At 37.0% G+C, this 20,276-nt stretch overlaps 1 protein-coding gene across 6 annotated transcripts in view; it reads right to left on the bottom strand.

Annotated features, from left to right (window-relative positions):
• The window catches only part of TSC22D2 (TSC22 domain family member 2), a 60,789-nt gene that overhangs the window by 22,907 nt on the left and 17,606 nt on the right, over positions 1 to 20,276 (bottom strand). For 2 of the 6 annotated variants that reach the window (XR_004974359.1, XR_004974360.1), the window contains one exon: positions 11,095 to 11,252. The exons of the other annotated variants lie outside the window; for them this stretch is intronic. The gene's annotated coding sequence lies outside the window, so the exon portion shown is untranslated. The remainder of the gene's footprint in view (positions 1 to 11,094; positions 11,253 to 20,276) is intronic. 6 annotated transcript variants of the gene reach the window in all.

The following is a 20,276-nucleotide window of genomic DNA, read 5'->3' as shown; positions in this document are numbered from 1 at the left end:
AATCAGGGCGATATGCAAATTAACTACCAGCCAAGATGGCGGCCGACAGCCAGGCAGCTTGAAGCGAACATGAGGCTTGCTTGCTTCAGTGACGGAGGACTCCAACGTTCCCCGCCTGTCGCTGCCGGCCTCTGAGCTTGCAGTCTGAAACATTGTTACAACTATAGAAGCTAAACAAAACCCCAGAAACCTGCTTTCAGCCAGCCGGGATCTCAGAGCTGGAATTGAAACAGTGTTTCGATTACAGAACCCAAACAAAACAGATACCTGCTTTCAGCAGCCGAGGCCTAAGAGCTGGAGCCAAGCCTCAGAGCTAAAGCTGGCCCAGAATAAAAAAAAAAAAAGAAAAAAAGGAGCGGTTGGGAGCTTCAGTCACCTGCCAGCCTGAAAACAGCCCTCAGCCCCCCACCCAGACTGGCCAGGCACCCCAGTGGGGACTCCCACCCTGAAGGGTGTGTGACTAGCTGCAAACAGCCATCATCCCCTCACCGAGGCTGGCCAGGCACCCCAGTGGGGACCCCCACCCTGATCCAGGACACCCTTCAGGGCAAACCAGCCGGCCCCCATCCATGCACCAGGCCTCTATCCTATATAGTAAAAGGGTAATATGCCTCCCAGCACCCGGATCAGCGGAGCCTGTGAGGCCTCCCGGCACCAGGATCAGTGTGACAGGGGGCAGCGCCCAAACCCCCTGATCGCCCTGTGGCTCTGTGTGTGACAGGGGGCGGGGCCACAACCTCCCTATCCTCCCTGCTCTGTTCATGACAGGGGAAGGCACCCCAACCCCCTGATCAGCCCTGCTCTGTGCCTGATAGGTGGGAGCTCCCCAACCCCCTGATTGGCCCTGCTCTGTGTGACAGAGTGCGGCACACCAACCCCCCACCACGGGCCCTGCTCTGTGTGTGACGTGGTAGAGCCATAACCTCCCCATCGGCCCTTCCCTGAGTGTGACAGGGTGCGGCGCCCCAACCCCCTGATCCGCCCTGCTCTGTGGGTGATAGAGGGCGGCGCCCCAACCGCCCCCCATGGGCCCTGCTCTGTGTGTGACGGGGTAGAGCCATAACCTCCCCATTGGCCCTGCCCTGAGTGTGACAGGGTGTGGCGCCCCAACCCCCTGATCTGCCCTGCTCTGTGTGTGACAGGAGGCAGTGCCCCAACTCCCCTATTGGCCCTACTCTGTGAGTGACAGGGGGGAGCTCCTCAACCTCGATTGGCCGTGCTCTGTGTGTGACAGGGGGGAGCTCCCCAACCCCCTGATCGACCCTGCTCTGTGCGTGACGGGGTGGCGCCGCAACCTCCCCATCGACCCTGCCTTGAGTGTGACAGGGGGTGGTGCCCCAACTCCCAATCGACCCTACCCTGAGTGTGACTGAGGGTGGCATCGCAACCTCCCGATCCGCCCTGCTCTGTGCATGACAGGGGGCGGCGCCCCAACTCCCCAATCAGCCCTGCTCTGAGCCCGCCCAGGGGCTGTACCTAGGGATTGGGCCTGCCTTCTGCCACCTGGGAGCAGGCCTAAACCAGCAGGTCGTTATCTCCCGAGGGGTCCCAGACTGCAAGAGGGCACAGGCTGGGCTGAGGGATGCCCCTTCCCCCCCGAGTGCACAAATTTTTGTGCACCGGGCCTCTAGTATATAATAAAAGGCAAATATACAAATTGACTGACCGGTGGAACGACCAGTCACTATGACACATACTGACCACCAGCGGGCAGACACTCAACGCAGGAGCTGCCCCCAGGTAGTAAGCACAGCGGCGGTAGTGGGAGCCTCTCCTTCCTCTGCCGCAGCACTAAGGATGTCTGACTGATGGCTTAGGCCCACTCCCCGCCTAAGCCATCAGTCAGACATCCCCTGAGGGCTCCTGGACTGCGTGAGCATGCAGGCCGGGCTGAGGGACCCCCTTGAGTGCATAAATTTCATGCACCAGCCTCTAGTTTACTATAAGGCTGGCAGCCATCTACTAAAGGATTGATATGCTATAGAAGCCTGGACTCGCAAATCGTATACCTGGAATTTGAATCCTAAATATATTACAACTAGAGGCCCGGTGCACAAAAATTTGTGCACTTGCGGGGGTCCCTCAGCCCGGCCTGTGCCCTCTTGCAGTCTGGGACCCCTTGGGGGATGTCCACCTGCTGGCTTAGGCCCGCTCCCTAGGGGGATTGGGCCTAAGATGGCAGTCAGACATCCCTCTGGCAGCCTGGGAGCCCTTGGGTGATGTCCACTTGCCATTGAGGAGCAGGCCTAAGCTGCAGTCAGACATTCTAAGAGCTGCTGAGGAGTTGGGAGAGGCTCCCGCCACCACCGCTGTGCTGGCAGCCATCAGCCTGGCTTGTGGCTGAGCAGAGGTCCCCCTGTGGGAGCACACTGACCACCAGGGGGCAGCTCCTGCATTGAGCGTCTGCCCACTGGTTGTCAATGTGTTTCATAGTGAACAGTCATTCTCAATCGTTCTGCTATTAGGGTCAATTTGCATATTACCCTTTTATTATATAGGATTAGAGATAGCTGTATTGGATTACCCCCAAAGCTATTTCCTACACTTAACAGCAAAATTATTTTTTCCAAGGAGTTCTTGGATATGAGTAATGTTATCTTTTTTCTTTTTTTTTTAATGTATTTTCCTTGATTTAAGAGAAGAAGGGAGAGGGAGAGAGAGATAGAAACATCAATGATGAAAGGGAATCATTGATTGACTGCCTCCTGCATGCACCTATAGGGGATGAAGCCTGCAACGCGGGCATGTTCCCTTGCCCGGAATTGAACCTGGGACCCTTAAGTCCGCAGGCCGACGCTCTATCCACTGAGCCAAACTGGCTAGGGTGGTAATGCTATCATTTTAACTAAAAACAAATAATTAACAAAAAAGTATTTAATCTCATTCCTCATTTTCAGTCTGAAACGAAACTTGGCACTTATTTTTGCTGCCTAATATGTAATTCATATATCTAGGTAATCTAAATTCCTTTGGAGGCAATGGGTCATAAATGCTGAACTGAACTTTGCCTCCTATTTCCTATAGAGCCAAGTGTCAGTAACACTTTTTTTCTAGATGACACTTCTGTGAAAAATGATAAATCACAGTCTGCCTCCTCTGCACAATGCCCAACATTTGTTGAATATTGGTTAGAATAATATGAAGTTGGACAGTGTCCACCAGTGGGAAGATCACCGGATGTGGAATTCAGGTTACTCTCATTGGGCTTTTTTCCTTCAACATTAGTTTCAAAACTTTTTATAGAATTTAGAGTAACTAACCACTCAAATGTGATCTCTTTTTGTCTTGGGAGGGGGGAGAGTGAAAGATAGTACATTCAAGATAGATATTGAAAAGAAGTTACCTAAGTAAGGGGAAAGAGGTATGACTGCAAAATGCTTGGTCATGGGACTTAAGCAAGGTAAAATGATACAGTTTTTACAACTAAGCACTGAGAATCTGTGAGAGATCAGAGGGATGATAATGGAAAAAAATTAACAAAAACAAAAGCCAAGGATGACTGGAGTGTTTAGCTTAGAGCCACTAGGAGTTGGGGAGATGGCTAATGTGTCACAGGAAGAAAGCTAGATTTTGTTGGGCGTAAAGAGTGAGTAGCAGAGGAACTTGGGAATAAAGATGAGAAAATGAGAAATACAAGTTTCACTTGGGATTGAATTTTGAGACTTCTGAATTATAGATCCTGGAAATATAAAAAGAAGGTTGCTGGAAATAGGTTATCTAGAATTCAGGAGTAATTTCTGACCTAGAAGTCTAGAGTTGAGAGTTGTCCAAATGTGGTGGGTAGCTCAAACTGCGAGAGGTGAGCTTGCTTTAAACAGTGAGAAGTCAAATGGGTTCAAAACACTAACATATAAATAGTTATGGAAGAGTTACGGAAACTAACCTTCGTGGGAAACCTCTTTTTTTATTTCACTGACTGGCTTCATATTTCCCTCTTTTTTCTCAAGCATTCTACTACTTTTTTCAATTAAACAGCTATTCTTAACAAATCCTTTCAATCCCATTTCCACAATGAGGCTTAACCAAATGTGTGGAAATAAGACCATCCCCTGTAATACCAAATGCCAAATATCAGGGAGGAGCACATAGCTAATTTTGCTCACATCATAACTAATCTTTTTTCATTTATGCCCATTTTTTTTGAAGGTGCAAAGGTGTTATTTAAAATAGTGTTATAGAAAAAGCATAATTCTACGGGCAACATATTTGACAAAGTAAAAATTATATTAGGTTAGCCATTAGGATTATCTAATCCAAACCCAGCTTTTGTTCCTAAGTTGTTAACTAATCTTTCTTTGCTTCCTTACATTTCCTTCCTAATTTGTCCCCAAAGTCCAGGGATAGTAATGAATAAAAATAGAGGTTACTGAGGAACTGTTTGAAAACAGATAAACACAGAAGAATAAGAGTACCATGAGGTTTTTAAAGAGATAGTTGTTTCATTCAGATTTAGACCAAAGGGACAGCACCAAGCATGGTCATCACCCCTTAATAAAAAGAAGAAAATTTATATATATATTTTATTGATTTTTTTTACAGAGAGGAAGAGAGAGGGATAGAGAGTTAGAAACATCTACGAGAGAGAAACATCGATCAGCTGCCTCCTGCACACCTCCTACTGGGGATGTGCCTGCAACCAAGGTACATGTCCTTGACCGGAATCGAACCTGGGACCTTTCAGTCCGCAGGCCGATGCTCTATCCAGTGAGCCAAACCGGTTAGGGCTGTTCTACTTTACTTTTAATCAATCAATGAATGTTTTGCATTTGGGATGTTTAAAGATTTAGATTGGCTTGGGTTTGAGCAAAAAAAAAAAAAATACACTGCTTATCTTCAATAAACGTAAAGACAATGCTGGGAATATATGCCCCAAAGAATTAGTTTTCTAGTTTATCAATTTACTACCACTGGCTAAACTCTCTTTTGCACTTTACTTCATTTTGGGGGTAAGAGAGCTTACCTCTTTAGAATCTGTCTAAGCAAAAGGCTGGATTATCAAGGAATAATAAGTGGCTTAAGAAGACAGGCTTTAGCATTATATTTACTAGTGGGGTGATCCTACCAAATTTGAGGTGTACTCAAATAGGTACACATTCAGTGACAAAAAGTTTTTAACAGCTAACAACTTTTTCTCATTTCAATATAGACCCATATCCTTGAATTCTAAGGAATACTGGTAATTCTATAATATGCAGGCTCCACCTCTTGGATTCTTCCACAGATAATTTTGTTTTTGGTGTCTTTATTGAATATTCTTCTCCTTGAATTAAACCTTAAAGGTAGGACTTTGTCTATCTCAAGGGTCTATTAATTACAACACGCTGTATATAACATATTAAACATTTAATTGAAGACAAAGATGGAATAAAACATATAGTACTTAATATATTAGCTAATTATATTTGTAAGTTCAGTATGAACTTATGTTAAGCTTATTATGCTAGTAAAAAGAACTAAGAAACAGGACACATATGTAATACCTTAATCAATAAAGGAAAAAAAAAGGCAAAAAAAAAAAAAAAAAAAAAAAGAAATAACCAGCTCAATAACCAGCTCTTTCAACTATTAGAAACTAATTAGAGGGTATCACTGGAATACAGTAAAAAACAGGTAGATCTCCTGAGTTTTTTTTGTTCCTGACAAAGATAGCATAAATACAAAAGTAATAAACCTTTTTGTGACATTCCCTGCATCTGACTGTTACTGAGGAGGAAGGCAGTGTAGCAATTTCAATATATTACAGGTAATTGTAGTAAGGAGAAAAACTGTTTAGGTTTGAGGAATAGAAAAGCTAAAGCTCTATGGATTTTCAGGTTACCTTCGACAAAATTATGCCAGTGAAATTTAGCAGTCTTACATACTTATAGCAGTGATGACAAAGTCATGGAAGACTTTGTGGAAAATAAAGTGGTCTTTCAAACCTCTTAATGATCTTTTAAATAAAAACCTTGAAAAATATTTTTTTACATTAGAATCATGAATTCAGTGAGAAATCATATTGTAAACTTAGTGAAAGGCTTAAATGTATAATCATACCTCATAAATATCCATCTGTGGGTTTTCTCAATTGCCTAATATCATATTCTATAGACAATTAGAACTGAATCTAAAGGGGAGAAATAGAAGAAACTATCAGCTATCCATGAAGGTGGAAAAAGGAGGCCAAAAGATTGCTGGTTTGATCAGGTCAGATACAGAAGACAATTCAAACTGCCATGTCTTTAAACATGCCTCATGAAAAAACAGAAGTTCTAGATCCCGGACTCTGAAGAAATTCAGATGCACTTTACTCTTTTTACACGAGTGGATCAAAGCACATCTAAAGGAGTCCCATGAAATCCTTGCATCATCAGCATAACCAATAATTACGCAGTGGGAAAACATCCTTGTGATCTCTAATATGTTAAACAATGTCTCCTTATCCATTTTGAAAAAAACCAACAAAACAAAACACCTTTAGAGCTACCTTTGTATTAATACCAATAACTTATGGCCATGAACAGGGACCCATTTTCTTAAATATGGCAGCTATGAAACCAAAGAACGAATTAGAGAATGTTCTCAGCTCAGCGTTTCCACAGATTTTGTAGTGCAGCTTATATTTTCACACAAACCTAATCCCTTTCCTAAATGCTTTTAGTAATGGCAATCATCTGGTTTTTCTGCTTTACATTTTAGATTACCTGTTGTAGAGGAAGGGTTTATAAAAGGTTTGAACATAAAATGGGAAAAGAAAGAAGACCAGGATGCCAAGATAAACATCACTTGAAGTGTTCAAAAGACAACTTTGAAGATGTATTGTAGACATGGTTCAAGTATAAGAAAAGTGGCTGCAATAAATGCTACTAAATTCCCTCCCAAGTCAGATTTATAATCTAGACCCAGAAGATAACCTTAGAGATGGTCCGGACTTTATCACTTTTTTATAAAGTATATTTTATTGATTTTTTACAGAGAGGAAAGGAGAGGGATAGAGAGTTAGAAACATCGATGAGAGAGAAACATGGATCAGCTGCCTCCTGCACACCCCCTACTGGGGATGTGCCCGCAACCAAGGTACATGCCTTTGACCGGAATCGAACCTGGGACCCTTCAGTCCGCAGGCCGACGCTCTATCCAGTGAGCCAAACCGGTTATGGCCGAACTTTATCACTTTTACAATATGACTTCACCAAGTTACTTAGCTTCTCCAAAGGATAATAATAGGGCCAGATACAGGGATTCAGTGAAATAATGCATTAGTTTAGTGTTTGGAACATGGCAAGCACTCAATATGTTAACTATATAATTTGTATTAGTAAAGCTCATGGTAAAACTCTAAATATAATGAAATACACAAAGAATATTGACTTAGGAGTCAGGTGATCTGGCTCATTGCTTTAACTGTATGTAATAATTTCTAACATTCTTTCCAGATACCCCATTGCAAAGGATTTTAATGTACTTAAATGCTGATTACAGGGTTACAATATCAAATAAACAATATCCCAGAGTTCAACTTTACAGTCTAGTGCAGGAGATAGACAAGATAGAGATGTGAGAAATGCTAAGACAGAAAAAGATTTACAGGGTATTTTGGGGCACATATCAAGATTTAGGGTCAGGAAGGAATGTTTAGTAGAGGAAATGCCACAGTTGGGCAGAGATGAAAAGAGTACAAACAAAAATATCCCAAGTAAAAGCAGTAGGTACAGCTGACCATGTTAGAAAATTCAAATAATGAAGACCAGTTAGAAGGCTTTTGAATTTCCTCATAAGAAAGGACTGTGCCCTGAACTGGAATGAGAAAAGTGAAAAGGCTAAAGAAATACTCAGGAGACAAGCATGGCAGTACTACTTGATTAACTGGCTATGAGAAATCAGGGAAGTTTGAATGTAAGGAGAGATGCCTAGGAAGAATGTGAAAAGAAGGTCTAGACAGCATCCTGAGGACACCAAAAATACTGAAAAGGACAAATAGAAAGGAAAAGTCTGCTAAGAGTACTGAGGAGAAATAACCAAAGGTAGGAAAAAAACACACAAAACTGGAAGGGATTTCAAAGATATCAAAATATCAGTCCAAAATTCAAAACCCATGACATACCACTATTACCTGTGTACAAATAGACAAATAGTTGGAACACTAAAAACTACTTAAGAGCTACTTAACCATGACTGCAACTATTAGTGTCCATGCAAATATACTCAAGGTCAGGAAAGGAATATGTGAACATAACAATAATAGTATTGAAAATTTGGATTAGGTTTGATTTTTTTAAAAATTTTCTTTATTGATTAAGGTATTACATGCTAAGCGAAATAAGTCAGTCAGAGAAAGAATTAGGTTTGATTTTATTTCTCAAACCTTCCATAATTTCAATTCTGAAAAGGCAACTATATTGCTACTAAAGAACTGATGCACAAATATCTAAAAGACTTTTAAGATAGAATTCTCATTTTCTGATGACGTATCAAGTTGTATATTTTGAACCATGGACCTGAAGAAATTAAGCTTATACTTGATCTGCAGACTGTTTCAATTTAACTGAAAAATAAACAAATTCTTATGGTTTCACTTTTTTTAAAGCAGTACTATTATTGTGTACTTAACTTTAAGCCATATTTAGACAAAGGAATTTTATTAAAAACACTTAAAAGCAGGCAAATGGTTATATAGTTTGGAGCTCATTTGAGAATAAAATTAAACTAACCTAAAGAATTCACATAAAGTAGGTACTCAATAAAAAATTCCACATATTCAAAAAAATAAATTTTGCTGCATAACTATTTTAAAAGTAGACATAAAAGATGATTTTAATAGAATTATTCACAACTAAGGACAAATGGGAAACTAATTCAGCACTTAGTAAAGGGTTTTACCTGGGATTTATTCCTCTACCAAGAAATATTTGTAGCCTAAAGTAGGTTTTTAAACCCCTCCCCAGTGTTTGCTATTAATAAACCTTAAATATTAAAGGGTGAGTTCCTTAGTGGTTAGTACTACAAAACCATTCTGGTCAGTTCTAAAACTTTTATAATAATACATAATAAATATGCTTAAAATTATAAGCACTAAATAGGTTATTTTCTAATGCAATAGATACTTAATTTTAGATAGTAAGCAACTTACCAAATTTATTTTTGGCAAGTGCTTTAAAAGATGGTTTTACAATAGAGACTGAGCAATCACCACTTAAGTTCAAAGGAAATCAAATTCATGTATTTACATCAACACACACTAAAATTCTCTCTTAGATTATCCTTCAAATTTTCCAGGGTTACTCTGCATACTGCCATACCAACTGAAAGCCCAAGATCCAGTTAGGAAGCTAGATTTGTATCATAGCTAACAGCTATGTGACCTGAGCAAGTTACTTAATTTCTCTAAAACTTTCAATTTCCTTCTCTGTAAATTGAGGATATTGATAGTATCTGTATAACATGGCTATTGTGAAAATTAAATAACATGCCAAAAACACTCAGCTATTTCTGACTGTAGTAACCACTCAGTACCAAAAACAACTACTCTGCGGAGAAATCCAATCCCACACTTGGGCACAGAGATTGACAGTACACTAAAAGCTGGTAGGATCTATTTGTTCCATCAGTCTAATGGTCATTTATAATAAACCAGTCTTGGATAAATATCAGTAACAGTTACAATCAGTGTATTCATTAAAAATATCTTTCATAAGTTACACATTGAGGTGTCTAACAAGGCTTTGGCCGTTAGACACAAACATTCAACAGCAAGTTACTCAACTGTTTTTGAAAATCTGACAAATACTTGGAACCTTTCACTAAAAACTGAACATACATAACATTCAATCCAAGGGGTCGTGATCCCTTGAAGCTCACTCACTGAGTACTAAATATGGACATGCTACACTAAAAGTTAGACATTATTTTCTTAATTACCAAAGTTATGCAATTTATGGTAGAAAGTTAAAAAAAAAGTATATAAAATAAGGGACAACTGTTGTTACTTTATTGTATTTCCTCTAGACTACCATTGACTACAATGACTGGTTTAAGAAATCTAAGTTTATAGAATATGATCCATATAAAGTCATGAAATACCATATCAGAAATCATGTAGAACATTATTTAAAAATAAGGATGGGTGTGAGTGAGTGATTGAGAGCGTGAGCGAGCGAGTGAGTGTGTGTGGGTGTGTGTAAGGGAGAGAATAACCTATCTCTGGTTAAGAATAAAGTCAGAAATAGATAAAGAAGGCTGTTTATATGATAATGTCAAATAATCTTTAAGAGACTTGCAGGATCTGTGCACCGTACTGTAATAAAAATATTAATTCTTCAACAATATAACCGTGACACATAACTTAACCCAAATTTTCACTTCATCTGCAAAATACGATTATCTTCAGATTGCAGATTAAGATTTCCTAATCTAAACTGTATTATTTCAAGAAACCCCCTGTAAAATATAGCTGTGTAAAAAACAAAGCAAAATAAGTAGGCACACAAAACAGTTTAAAAATTTGTTTTCTAAGCTGAATATAATTCTGAAAGGAAATGGTTTAATTTTCAGGGCATACAAAAATGTATACTGACTTCTAACATATTTTCAGTTGATAATAGCATCTTAGGTGTTCTCAATGCAAGAAATGAGAAAATTTTCTTGGCTTTATTTTTAGAGACATCAAGAAGAAAGATGGCTTTTATTAAGAAAAATAAAATCCCCAAAGCAATAAACTAATTTAAATTGGTTTATGAAGAAAATAAATATAAGTTTTAAAAAAATCAATATATTATTTCTCAAATATCTCCTGCGATAACTAGAAAGTATTCGGGGCTCTTACCTATATAGTAAGCATCCATAGCAGATGCAAAAGCAATATTTACATAATCATACTATAATACAGGATGCCATTTTATTTTAAAACCTGATTATTTATTAAACACCACTGCAAACATATGGCCTTTAGCTTCATGAGACTTTGAAAGGATTACATCAAGTATTTAAAATTCTAAGTTTTAACTTATAGTTAATACTATATTCTTAGTTATACAATGTGCTCATTTTGTTCATAAATAGTCATCTCAATACAATAACATCAGGTATAACACATAAAATCTAATCCATATGTCTTACCAATTTATGACCTGATGAGACACTCTTGTGGACAACATTCAGTCCTTAGAAGCTAGAATTACCCTCCAACCATGTGAGGGCATCACAACTTTTAAACTTTCGGCTTTCATCATTATTATGTCACATTCCTCCTCCGATGCTGAATTCTAAAAAAAATTCTAGCAAAGAGTTTAAGTAAATAAATGTTTTAATCAAATAGCCTTTAAAAATCTTTTATAGCAAAGTTTTTTATGTTTTACCATGATTACACAACTGATATTTTGCACTTAAATATTTTTTTTAATGTAAAGTAAGTTCATATTTAATCTGGATACTTCAAACTTTAAATTTCAGCATGGACTTTGAGGCTATCAGGAATCCTTGTTAGTAAAGAGTCAATAGAAATGGAATCAATTATAGGTTTAAGATCATGATCCAGAAATTATGATTTAACACCATAACTTCCTATAGACAGCTTTGTAGTCCTGTAGAATGGCACTGGAATCCTATTGTTTGGCCCACATCCATCTATGAGTCTCTAGACCAGGGGTGGGCAAACTTTTTGACTCGAGGGCCACAATGGGTTCTTAAACTGGACCGGAGGGCCGGAACAAAAGCATGGATGGAGTGTTTGTGTGAACTAATATAAATTCAAAGTAAACATCATTACATAAAGGGGTACGGTCTTTTATTTTTTTAGTTTTATTCATTTCAAATGGGCCGGATCCGGCCCGCGGGCCGTAGTTTGCCCACGGCTGCTCTAGACTTATAGAACAGGTGACTGGATTAGTTATGATTTATATTGATCATTTAAATGCTCAAGACAGCAATTTTTATACTTAAATCCTAGTCTGTCTCTACCACCCCCAATTTAAAATTAGACATGATGGAAAGAATAAAACGTTATATGTTTCATATAATAGCTATAACAATGTGTCCTATTCAGAAGTAGTCCTACTGTTCATCTGTGTATAGCACATTAAGAAAATTGGGAGTAGGGAGAGTTAATAATGGCATCATTAAGAATATAATCTTATTAAATTTTTACAAGAAAGCTTTAAATTGGGCATCTGTTTTAATCACTGAAGGATAATATTAATAAAATTATCTTCCTGATAAGAATGCTAATTTATATTTTCAGTTGCCAGTAATCCACAGAAAAGGCAAACCACATATTTATGGGCATATTTTTGCCTAAATTAACTGCCTAATGACATCATGGGGTTGAGGGGTGGAGGGAGGCCATTGTTAAGGAAGATCAATACGTGCAAAGTTATAGAAGACTCAAAGACAGCATTGTAAAGAAAACTCTGCAGCCATCTCCAGAGATATTTGACCCAAATGTAGGGGTTGGAGTTAGGTTATTATAAGTTTTAAACTTCCAAATTATGAATATCTTTCCAAATGTAATCTCACAACACATTTGACTTCAATAAAATCATACAACTTTACTGTCATTTGTCAAAGCACAGCCTTATAATGTAATCACCTGGTGAAGGCAAAAATCCATGTTTATGAAGATAAATAATAATTTAAAGTTGTGGTCATTTCATCATCATATTACCGAAATGGTTTTTGAAAGTTTAATGCAACTCTTGTCTCCTATCAACCAAAATATTACCATTTAAAGTACTACATTTTAAAAAGTGTTATTTTGATAATTTACTCTTTTGTGAAACAAGTCTCATGAGAAGATACAAAACCTAGCCATATTAAGCAAAGTAAATTTTTCCTGAAATATATGTATGCTAGTAATTTGCTTGTCTGTAAAGCTTTGATGAGCCGGTCACTTAAAGGGCAAACTACCTGACACTTGGTTAAAAGGCCTACCAACAACAAGCATTGTTATGATAAATGCCTGGAAAGCCTTGGAAACCAGAATAGAAACCATCCATAAAAAGCAAATTTAGCTATTTCACTATGCAGCTTACAGAAAATTTTTTTAAAGTGTGTGTGTATTATACAAATGCATGGTAAAATTTGACTTTAAGAGCTACATACATTTAAAAAAAATAAAACTTCTGTATCAAAATTTTCCTGAGCATGCATTTTCACAATTAGTTGCTACTAAGAACAGGGGTCACACTTTGAGTTCTGATCACTAAATTCCAACATGTAAAAAATCCTTATTAAAATCTAAAATAAACTTAGGTAACTGAAGGGCTTGTGGATGAATTAAGATTAACTAGTGATCATCTAAAAATTAATTTGAAATTGAAGTCTCCTAAAAATGAGTATTTACTTAGAAATCTATTCTAATATATCAATAATAATCTTGAATCTGTCTCAAGATTGTGATAAAAAACAAATCCTGATCATTTTGATAGTTATCATTCTCCTTTATTAAAAGTTCTGATACTACAGTCCAGCAAGAACTAGGCTTACATTCACCATTATTTAGATAGTTTTATGGCAAATTGATATTAATAGAACAAAATAGCACAGCGGCAAAAAGGTAGATGATTTTAATTTTCAAGTCATTATGTCAAAACTGTTAAGTGAAATCAAACAAACTTAAAAGTGTTCCTAAAGGAACTTATTATTTGAATAAATATGCTTAGCTTCGTCTGATACAAAATTTCATTTTCAGTATAAACCACATTCTTTGAAAAGTTCACTACACACTGTTTTAAGGAATCCTGGACATAAGTTAATGCTTGCTCTAAAGGTCAGAAATGCTTATTTTTGAATGGAGAAATGGGAAAATGGAGCAACCCTGTATGCCTCCAATAAATTACATACAGTCTTTCCATACATTATATATTAGGGAAATAATGCTAGAAATATCAAAGATAAACTTATGGAAAAAAAACAGTCCAAAGGTACCTATTAGAATGAAAACACTAGAAAGACTGTGTTCTAAGAAATTCACATATAAAAAGACATACACAATTATAGGAAACCTCATGTATCTGTGGTTGAGCTAAGATACTAAATATAAAAAGTAGTTGTTTAGCAAGTTATGCATTATATCAAATGCATCTATTGGTGGAAGATATACAACATAAGGCTTAAAAATTTCAATAATACAGTTTTGAAAAGCTCTAATAATATAAGTTATCAATATTTTTAATAGACCATGTTTATTCGCAAATGACTTCTACTACTCATTCTTTCAAAAGTAAAAAGTTTATAGAGATACAAAAAAAGAAAGAAAATGGGGGTGGGAAAAGAAGATAAAAATGGAAAAGTAAGTGGAAGCCAGTTATATATTACTCAATATATGCAATAAGGACCTGCAGGCTTTGCTAACAGAAAGCTGAACCCTTGACTCTGAGCTTTTATTAGTAACAGCTAACATAACGGAAATATAACTGTTCTTAAAATTTAAGGTATCACCACATATTATGTTTTTAAGAACTGATATCTCATTTCTTAAAACAAAGTATGTTTAGGATTATCCCAGACATACAACTTTTTTTCCCCCGAAAAACTAAGTAATATCTAAAATAGAAACAGTTCTTATTTGACCCAGTAATCCCACCTCTAGGAATATACCCCAAGAAAGCAGAAACACCAAGCAGAAAGGATACATGCACCGCTATGTTCCTAGCAGCACAATTTACAATAGCTAAGATTTGGAAACAGCCTAAGTGCCCATCAGGAGTTGAGTAGATTAAAAAACTGTGGTGTATCTACACAATGGAATACTACACTGCTGTAAAAAAGAAGGAATTTTTACCATTTGCAACAGCATGGATGGACCTGGAGAGCATTATGCTAAGCAAAATAAGCCAGTTGGAGAAAGATAAATACCACATGATCTCACTTAGTTGTGGAATATAATGAACAACATAAACCGATGAACAAAAATAGATCCAGAGACAAAGAAACACTGAACAGACTGTCAAACCTCAGAGGGAAGGCAGGGGAGGGTGAAGGAAGGGGGGTAAGAACTCAACCAAAGGACTTGTATGCATTCATATTAGCATAACCAATGGACATGCACACTGGAGCTTGTCCTGGGGAGTGGGAGTGGCCAGGTAGAGGTCAATGGGGGAAAAAGGGAAGACATGTAATACTTTAAACAATAAAAAAATAAAATAATAAAAATAAAACAGAAGCAGCGGCTCCAAATAAACAGAATTTTCTGAAGCTCAATGGTTAATAGTCATGTGAATAGAAGGAGTGGGATTAGTCAGATCAACTCTTTTCCTTCCTTGTTCCCCTTCTAATAGTGTGTGGATTTTGGGAGAGACTACCTTATTTATCTTGATTCTAGAGACCCTTTGCACGAAATTCGTGCAAAGGGCTTGGACCTCACAGCTGTGGTGGCTTGCCTCAGCCCTTGCAGCCCCAGCTTCGTCCAGAAGGACGTCTGGAAGGTCATTTGGCTGTCCAGTCTAATTAGCATATTATGCTTTTATTGTTTTAGACTGGAGGCCCAGTGCACGAATTCGTGCACTGGTGGAGTCCCTCAGCCTGGCCAGCGATAGGGGCTGGCCAGGGGGAGGGACCGCGGGAAGTTGGCTGTGGGAGCGCACTGACCACCAGGGGGCAGCTCCTGCATTGAGCGTCTGCCCCCTGGTGGTCAGTGTGTGTCATAGCGGCCAATTGGTCGTAATGGTCGCTTAGGCTTTTATATATATAGATTACCAATTAAATACAGTAGGTCATTGGGTTACATCGGAAATCCATTCCTACGGCACGACATAATGCGACTTTCGCCGTAAGTTGGAACCCACCTACATAAGCACCTACATCACTCACATGGAGCACATACACAGCAGTACTGAAGTGAAACAGTAAAAAAAATTAAAAGATAACAATTCCTGACCTTTACTGGAGGTAAATAAATAATAAAAAGCATAAAGCACATATGTACATACGTTGAAATTACAGGACTTTTTTTTTTTTAATAAATACTGTAAATGGGAAATGGCGACGTAACCACGAAATGACGTATGTCTAGTCAGACGTAACCTGAGGACTGCCTGTATGTAGAAAGATATATTTTTGGATTCCAGGACACAGGTTATATATACATTACTATTTCTGGGCCAATTATCACAACTGAAAACTTAAAACAAAGATTACAATGAGCACCTTCTGAATTGTTAAATATTTATAATGATATTCAATATTAGAAACAATCAGGAAACAAAATGGTATAGAAATGCTGGCTCTTAAGGATGTTAATCAATGAATACACATTTAAATTATCACATTTAAATGAATTTGTCAAATATGAAAAATATTTTAGAAGTAGTCAACTGATACCTAAACACAAAGGTAATTTTTGGCAAGCTAACACATTTACATGCTCTAATCAATCACAAGATCTAATTAATATATTTCCTGACTTAAGTGATTTAGAATATTAATGTGTGCATGCACACACACACAAATGTCAGCTAGAATACAGTATCAGCCATTTCTCTTCTAACTGCTATCAACTCAAATTTTAATAAAAAGCGCACAAGTTTCTGTTCTTTTCAAAGCCTTGGTTTACTTAAAACCCATTTGGTGAAAAATAAAAACAAAATAAACAACACCTTACCAACTATTTCCACCTTTTTCAATTGTTTCTCAGATTTCATTCTGAAAATAATTACCATGACCTGTCAAGAGTAGGCTGTGGTGACTTACGTTAAGAAAATTACTAAGTAAAGAGGAAAGTGGTAAACATATGTGCAAAAGCATATAATAATGGATGAGCAATTAATAATTTCTCATCATCAATTCTGAAGTTCTGTCATGTGCTGAAAATAAAGTCAGCATGTCAGGTGTCCCATTTCAGCTAGCCATAGCAAAGCTCAGAGAGAAGAAATGCTATATATAAATATATCAATCAATCTTCAATCTTTTCTAGTCTTAATTTCTCTACCAAGCTGCAGATCTGCATCTCCGGCTATATTCCAAGTATTTCCACCTTGACTTTCCATCAGCCCTTCAAATCATCCAAAAGTAGCTAAAAACAGAATCTCATCACTGTTTTCTTCTTTCCAAACCAATTCTTTCACTAGTGCCATCATTCCCGCGTTCAATTAGGTTTGACATTAAGCAGACAAATTTGACTGCTTCCCCTATCATATCATATCCAATCTGTTGCAAAATTGTGTAATTCCTAACTTCTGATAACCACTCTCCTTATCTTCATTGCCTAATCAACACCTTCATTAGCTTTCTGGTATCTATCCAATCCAAGATCTCTTCTCTGTTGTCTTTAATTATTTTATGCACCAATCAAATCTAACCATCCTTATCACATTAGCCCTGTACTTTCACAGTGGTTCACAGTATTTTCTCTAACTGGAATGAATGCTCCCTCTTTCCCTCAGTTCTTTAACTCTTTCTGACAAAATTCTACTCACCTTTCAGGTTTCAACTCAAAAACCCACCTCCTAATGAACAAGCCTTGACCAATCCCTCCAGCTATACTGAGGTATAAAATGCTTGAATTCTAAAATATAGCTATCACTTTCAATCATATGATGATGTTTTTACCTATTTTTTTCCATCTTAAGACATAGCTCATTGGTTTCCCTATTTGGGACCACCACTTAATTGTCTATGATATGGGATTCTTTCCGAACAGAAAATAGTTTGCTAGCCTTCCATTCCTAAGCAAACATGTAACTTTCTGAGGTTTTCTGACAACCATGGCCAATAATGACAAAAAAGAAGTAAAGAAACTCAATTCTAATGCTTTTCTTGCCTCTTTTCCATTTAGCACTAAGGGAAATAAAACTCTACAGAGTAGGGATTTAAAAAGTAATTGGCGCTAAATCTTGCTCAAAGTTAACATTCCTAATTAACAGCCAGTAAGACAGCTTTATTATTTCTAGTGATGGCAAAACTATTTTCCAGGGGGCCCATCCACTTTCAGAAAGTTAGCTCCAGCCTGCCTGCTGAAACACCCACTTGGTTGTCCAGATAGAGTATGCTAACTAGACTGTCTAGTTAGCTTTGCATTAGAGCTTAATAGGTCTGTCACCATCTTTTCCTGTTTATTCTAGTTACAAAAACACTAGCTAAAATTTCATTAGCTTTTGTGGCAGGCCTGTCACTTGCTAACTAAAACTATAAATGCCATCAACTAATACACTCTACATATTCAACCTTCCCAAATTTATATACAAGTTCTTTCAATTTCTCATGCTTCAGATTATTAAATTTATAAATGCTATCATCCAGTAATAGCTATGACTTCCTGCTTTAATGTCATCTGGACATTTTATAAGCATGTCCGTAGGTTTTCATCGAAATCTGAGATCCAGTACTAAAAGGTGACAGGTTATTTAAATTTTGTCCTCTAATTTTTAGTGTCTTTGATTATCCTCTATTAGATATCCTTAACTGGAATAGGTAAAAATGTAATCAGATAATAAATTATTTAAGTACTAGATACAAATTATTAGGGAATATATTTGGGGTGGTTATAAAACAGCTCAGATTCATTTACTCAAGGGAAAGGAAAGAGAATCTCTAAATACAGCTGAAGCAGATTTGTGAAAAGCTTCTCAACTTGGTAATTCTAATTTAAATAGAGAAGAAAACAGAGGTGCTACAAGAGAACTAATATAACCACTAGGAGAGGACATTAAACAATTAACAATCTCAAACAAGTGATCCACTATTGGTGATTCTTTAAAAGTATGTAGCTCAGACCTACAATTATGCTGAATCATATAGATGACATATAATACTGGATTCAAAGGGCACAAACAAAATATATAGTGAATTATTCCATTTATTAGAATTTAGTTTGAAGTGGGAAGTGATAGGAAGGGGTCATGAAGAAGCTTATACTATTTTGTATCTTGAGCTGGGTGCTGGTTGCACAGGTGTGTTCAGTTTGAACTGTACATTTATGAATGGTGTACTTTTCTGATACAAATTATATTTCCATAAAATGATTTTTACAAAGACATATCACTGAGCATTCAAAATATAGATTAGATTAGCCAAATTCTGAAACCTGAGTTTTACCATTTGGGTTAATAAGTACTGGTGGGTTTTAATAATGAATCAAAGCTTCATGGAGGATGAGTAAAACAACACAAATAGTCTCATACAAGCAGCTTAGTTTTGATTTACTCCTAATTTCAAAAATAAAATCTCATACAGAAAAGTGATAGGAAATACTGGAAGCCTTTTCTACCATAAAATACTTTAAGTTTTTCCTAATCTAATAATTTTAAAAAACTAGCTAAAAATAATTACTGTATAAAATTTAAGCAAAATCATCAAGTATCTAGTAAAAGACATACCAGACATTAACTTTAAGTTAGTAACCCATGTGTACTACTCTCTTTATTTCTCTTAAAATATTGGTGCTATCATAAAGAAGGACAAGCTGATTCAAGGGGACGGTGCAACTAACAACTGTAACTCTCATCTGTTAACCACATTTACGCCTTTTCTTCACTAAGGCAGAAATATTGCAAGTTGTTTATCAATTAGGTTAAATCCTTACAAGTTACCTGATTTCCTGTTTAATCTACCTGAGCTTAAGTTTCTTCCTTCTAGTACTCTCTACCTTACTGACCTGATATTTACAAGAGAATAAAATTGTTTATTGTAAATTCTTACTCTGAGCCTTTGCATTCAAAAGACTCACAATTGGCGCCTGCTCCCTAGTGATCAAGTTTCAAAAACAATTCTATTGATTTAACAAAGCAATGCCAATATTTAGATTTGGAAAGCAGTTCTTTAAAGCAGGAAAATGGAAAGTCAAAATTTAAAGCTACTATAATGAAATGCTAATAGGCTATGCTATCACTAAAAATGAAACTTCTTCATGGTAAAATAATCCCCATAAAGCTAACTATGGAAGCTACATTATTCATTTTAATAAATAGTCCACACAAACATTTGGGCTTCCTAAGAAAGGCCTGTATTATTTTTGACATATCAGTATCTACTGTCCTTATACACATTTAGTGATGGTTTCAGCTGAATGATTATCTGAGGACTCTGCAAATGACAAATGGGGAGCCAGAAAACAATGATGACACCTACAGTAAAAGGGAAAGGAAAGAGAATATCTAAATACAGACAGAAGCAGACTGATTGGTGAAAAGCTTCTCAACTTGCTAATTCTAATTAAAATAGAGAAGAAAACAGAGGGGCTATGAGAGAACTCTAAGTCAATGTGAGAAAGGTATATTAGTTACTTATATATTGATTAAAAGATACTCTATGAAAAGAATCCTAGAAAAAGATTCTAGTCTTTCAAGTAGGCAAAATTAGGGTTCTTC

Source organism: Myotis myotis, unplaced genomic scaffold (genome assembly GCF_014108235.1).
Source record: "Myotis myotis isolate mMyoMyo1 unplaced genomic scaffold, mMyoMyo1.p scaffold_m19_p_2, whole genome shotgun sequence".
Taxonomy (NCBI): domain Eukaryota; kingdom Metazoa; phylum Chordata; class Mammalia; order Chiroptera; family Vespertilionidae; genus Myotis; species Myotis myotis.
The sequence above is the reverse complement of the archived record's forward strand: the minus strand, read 5'-3'. Positions and strand labels throughout refer to the sequence as shown.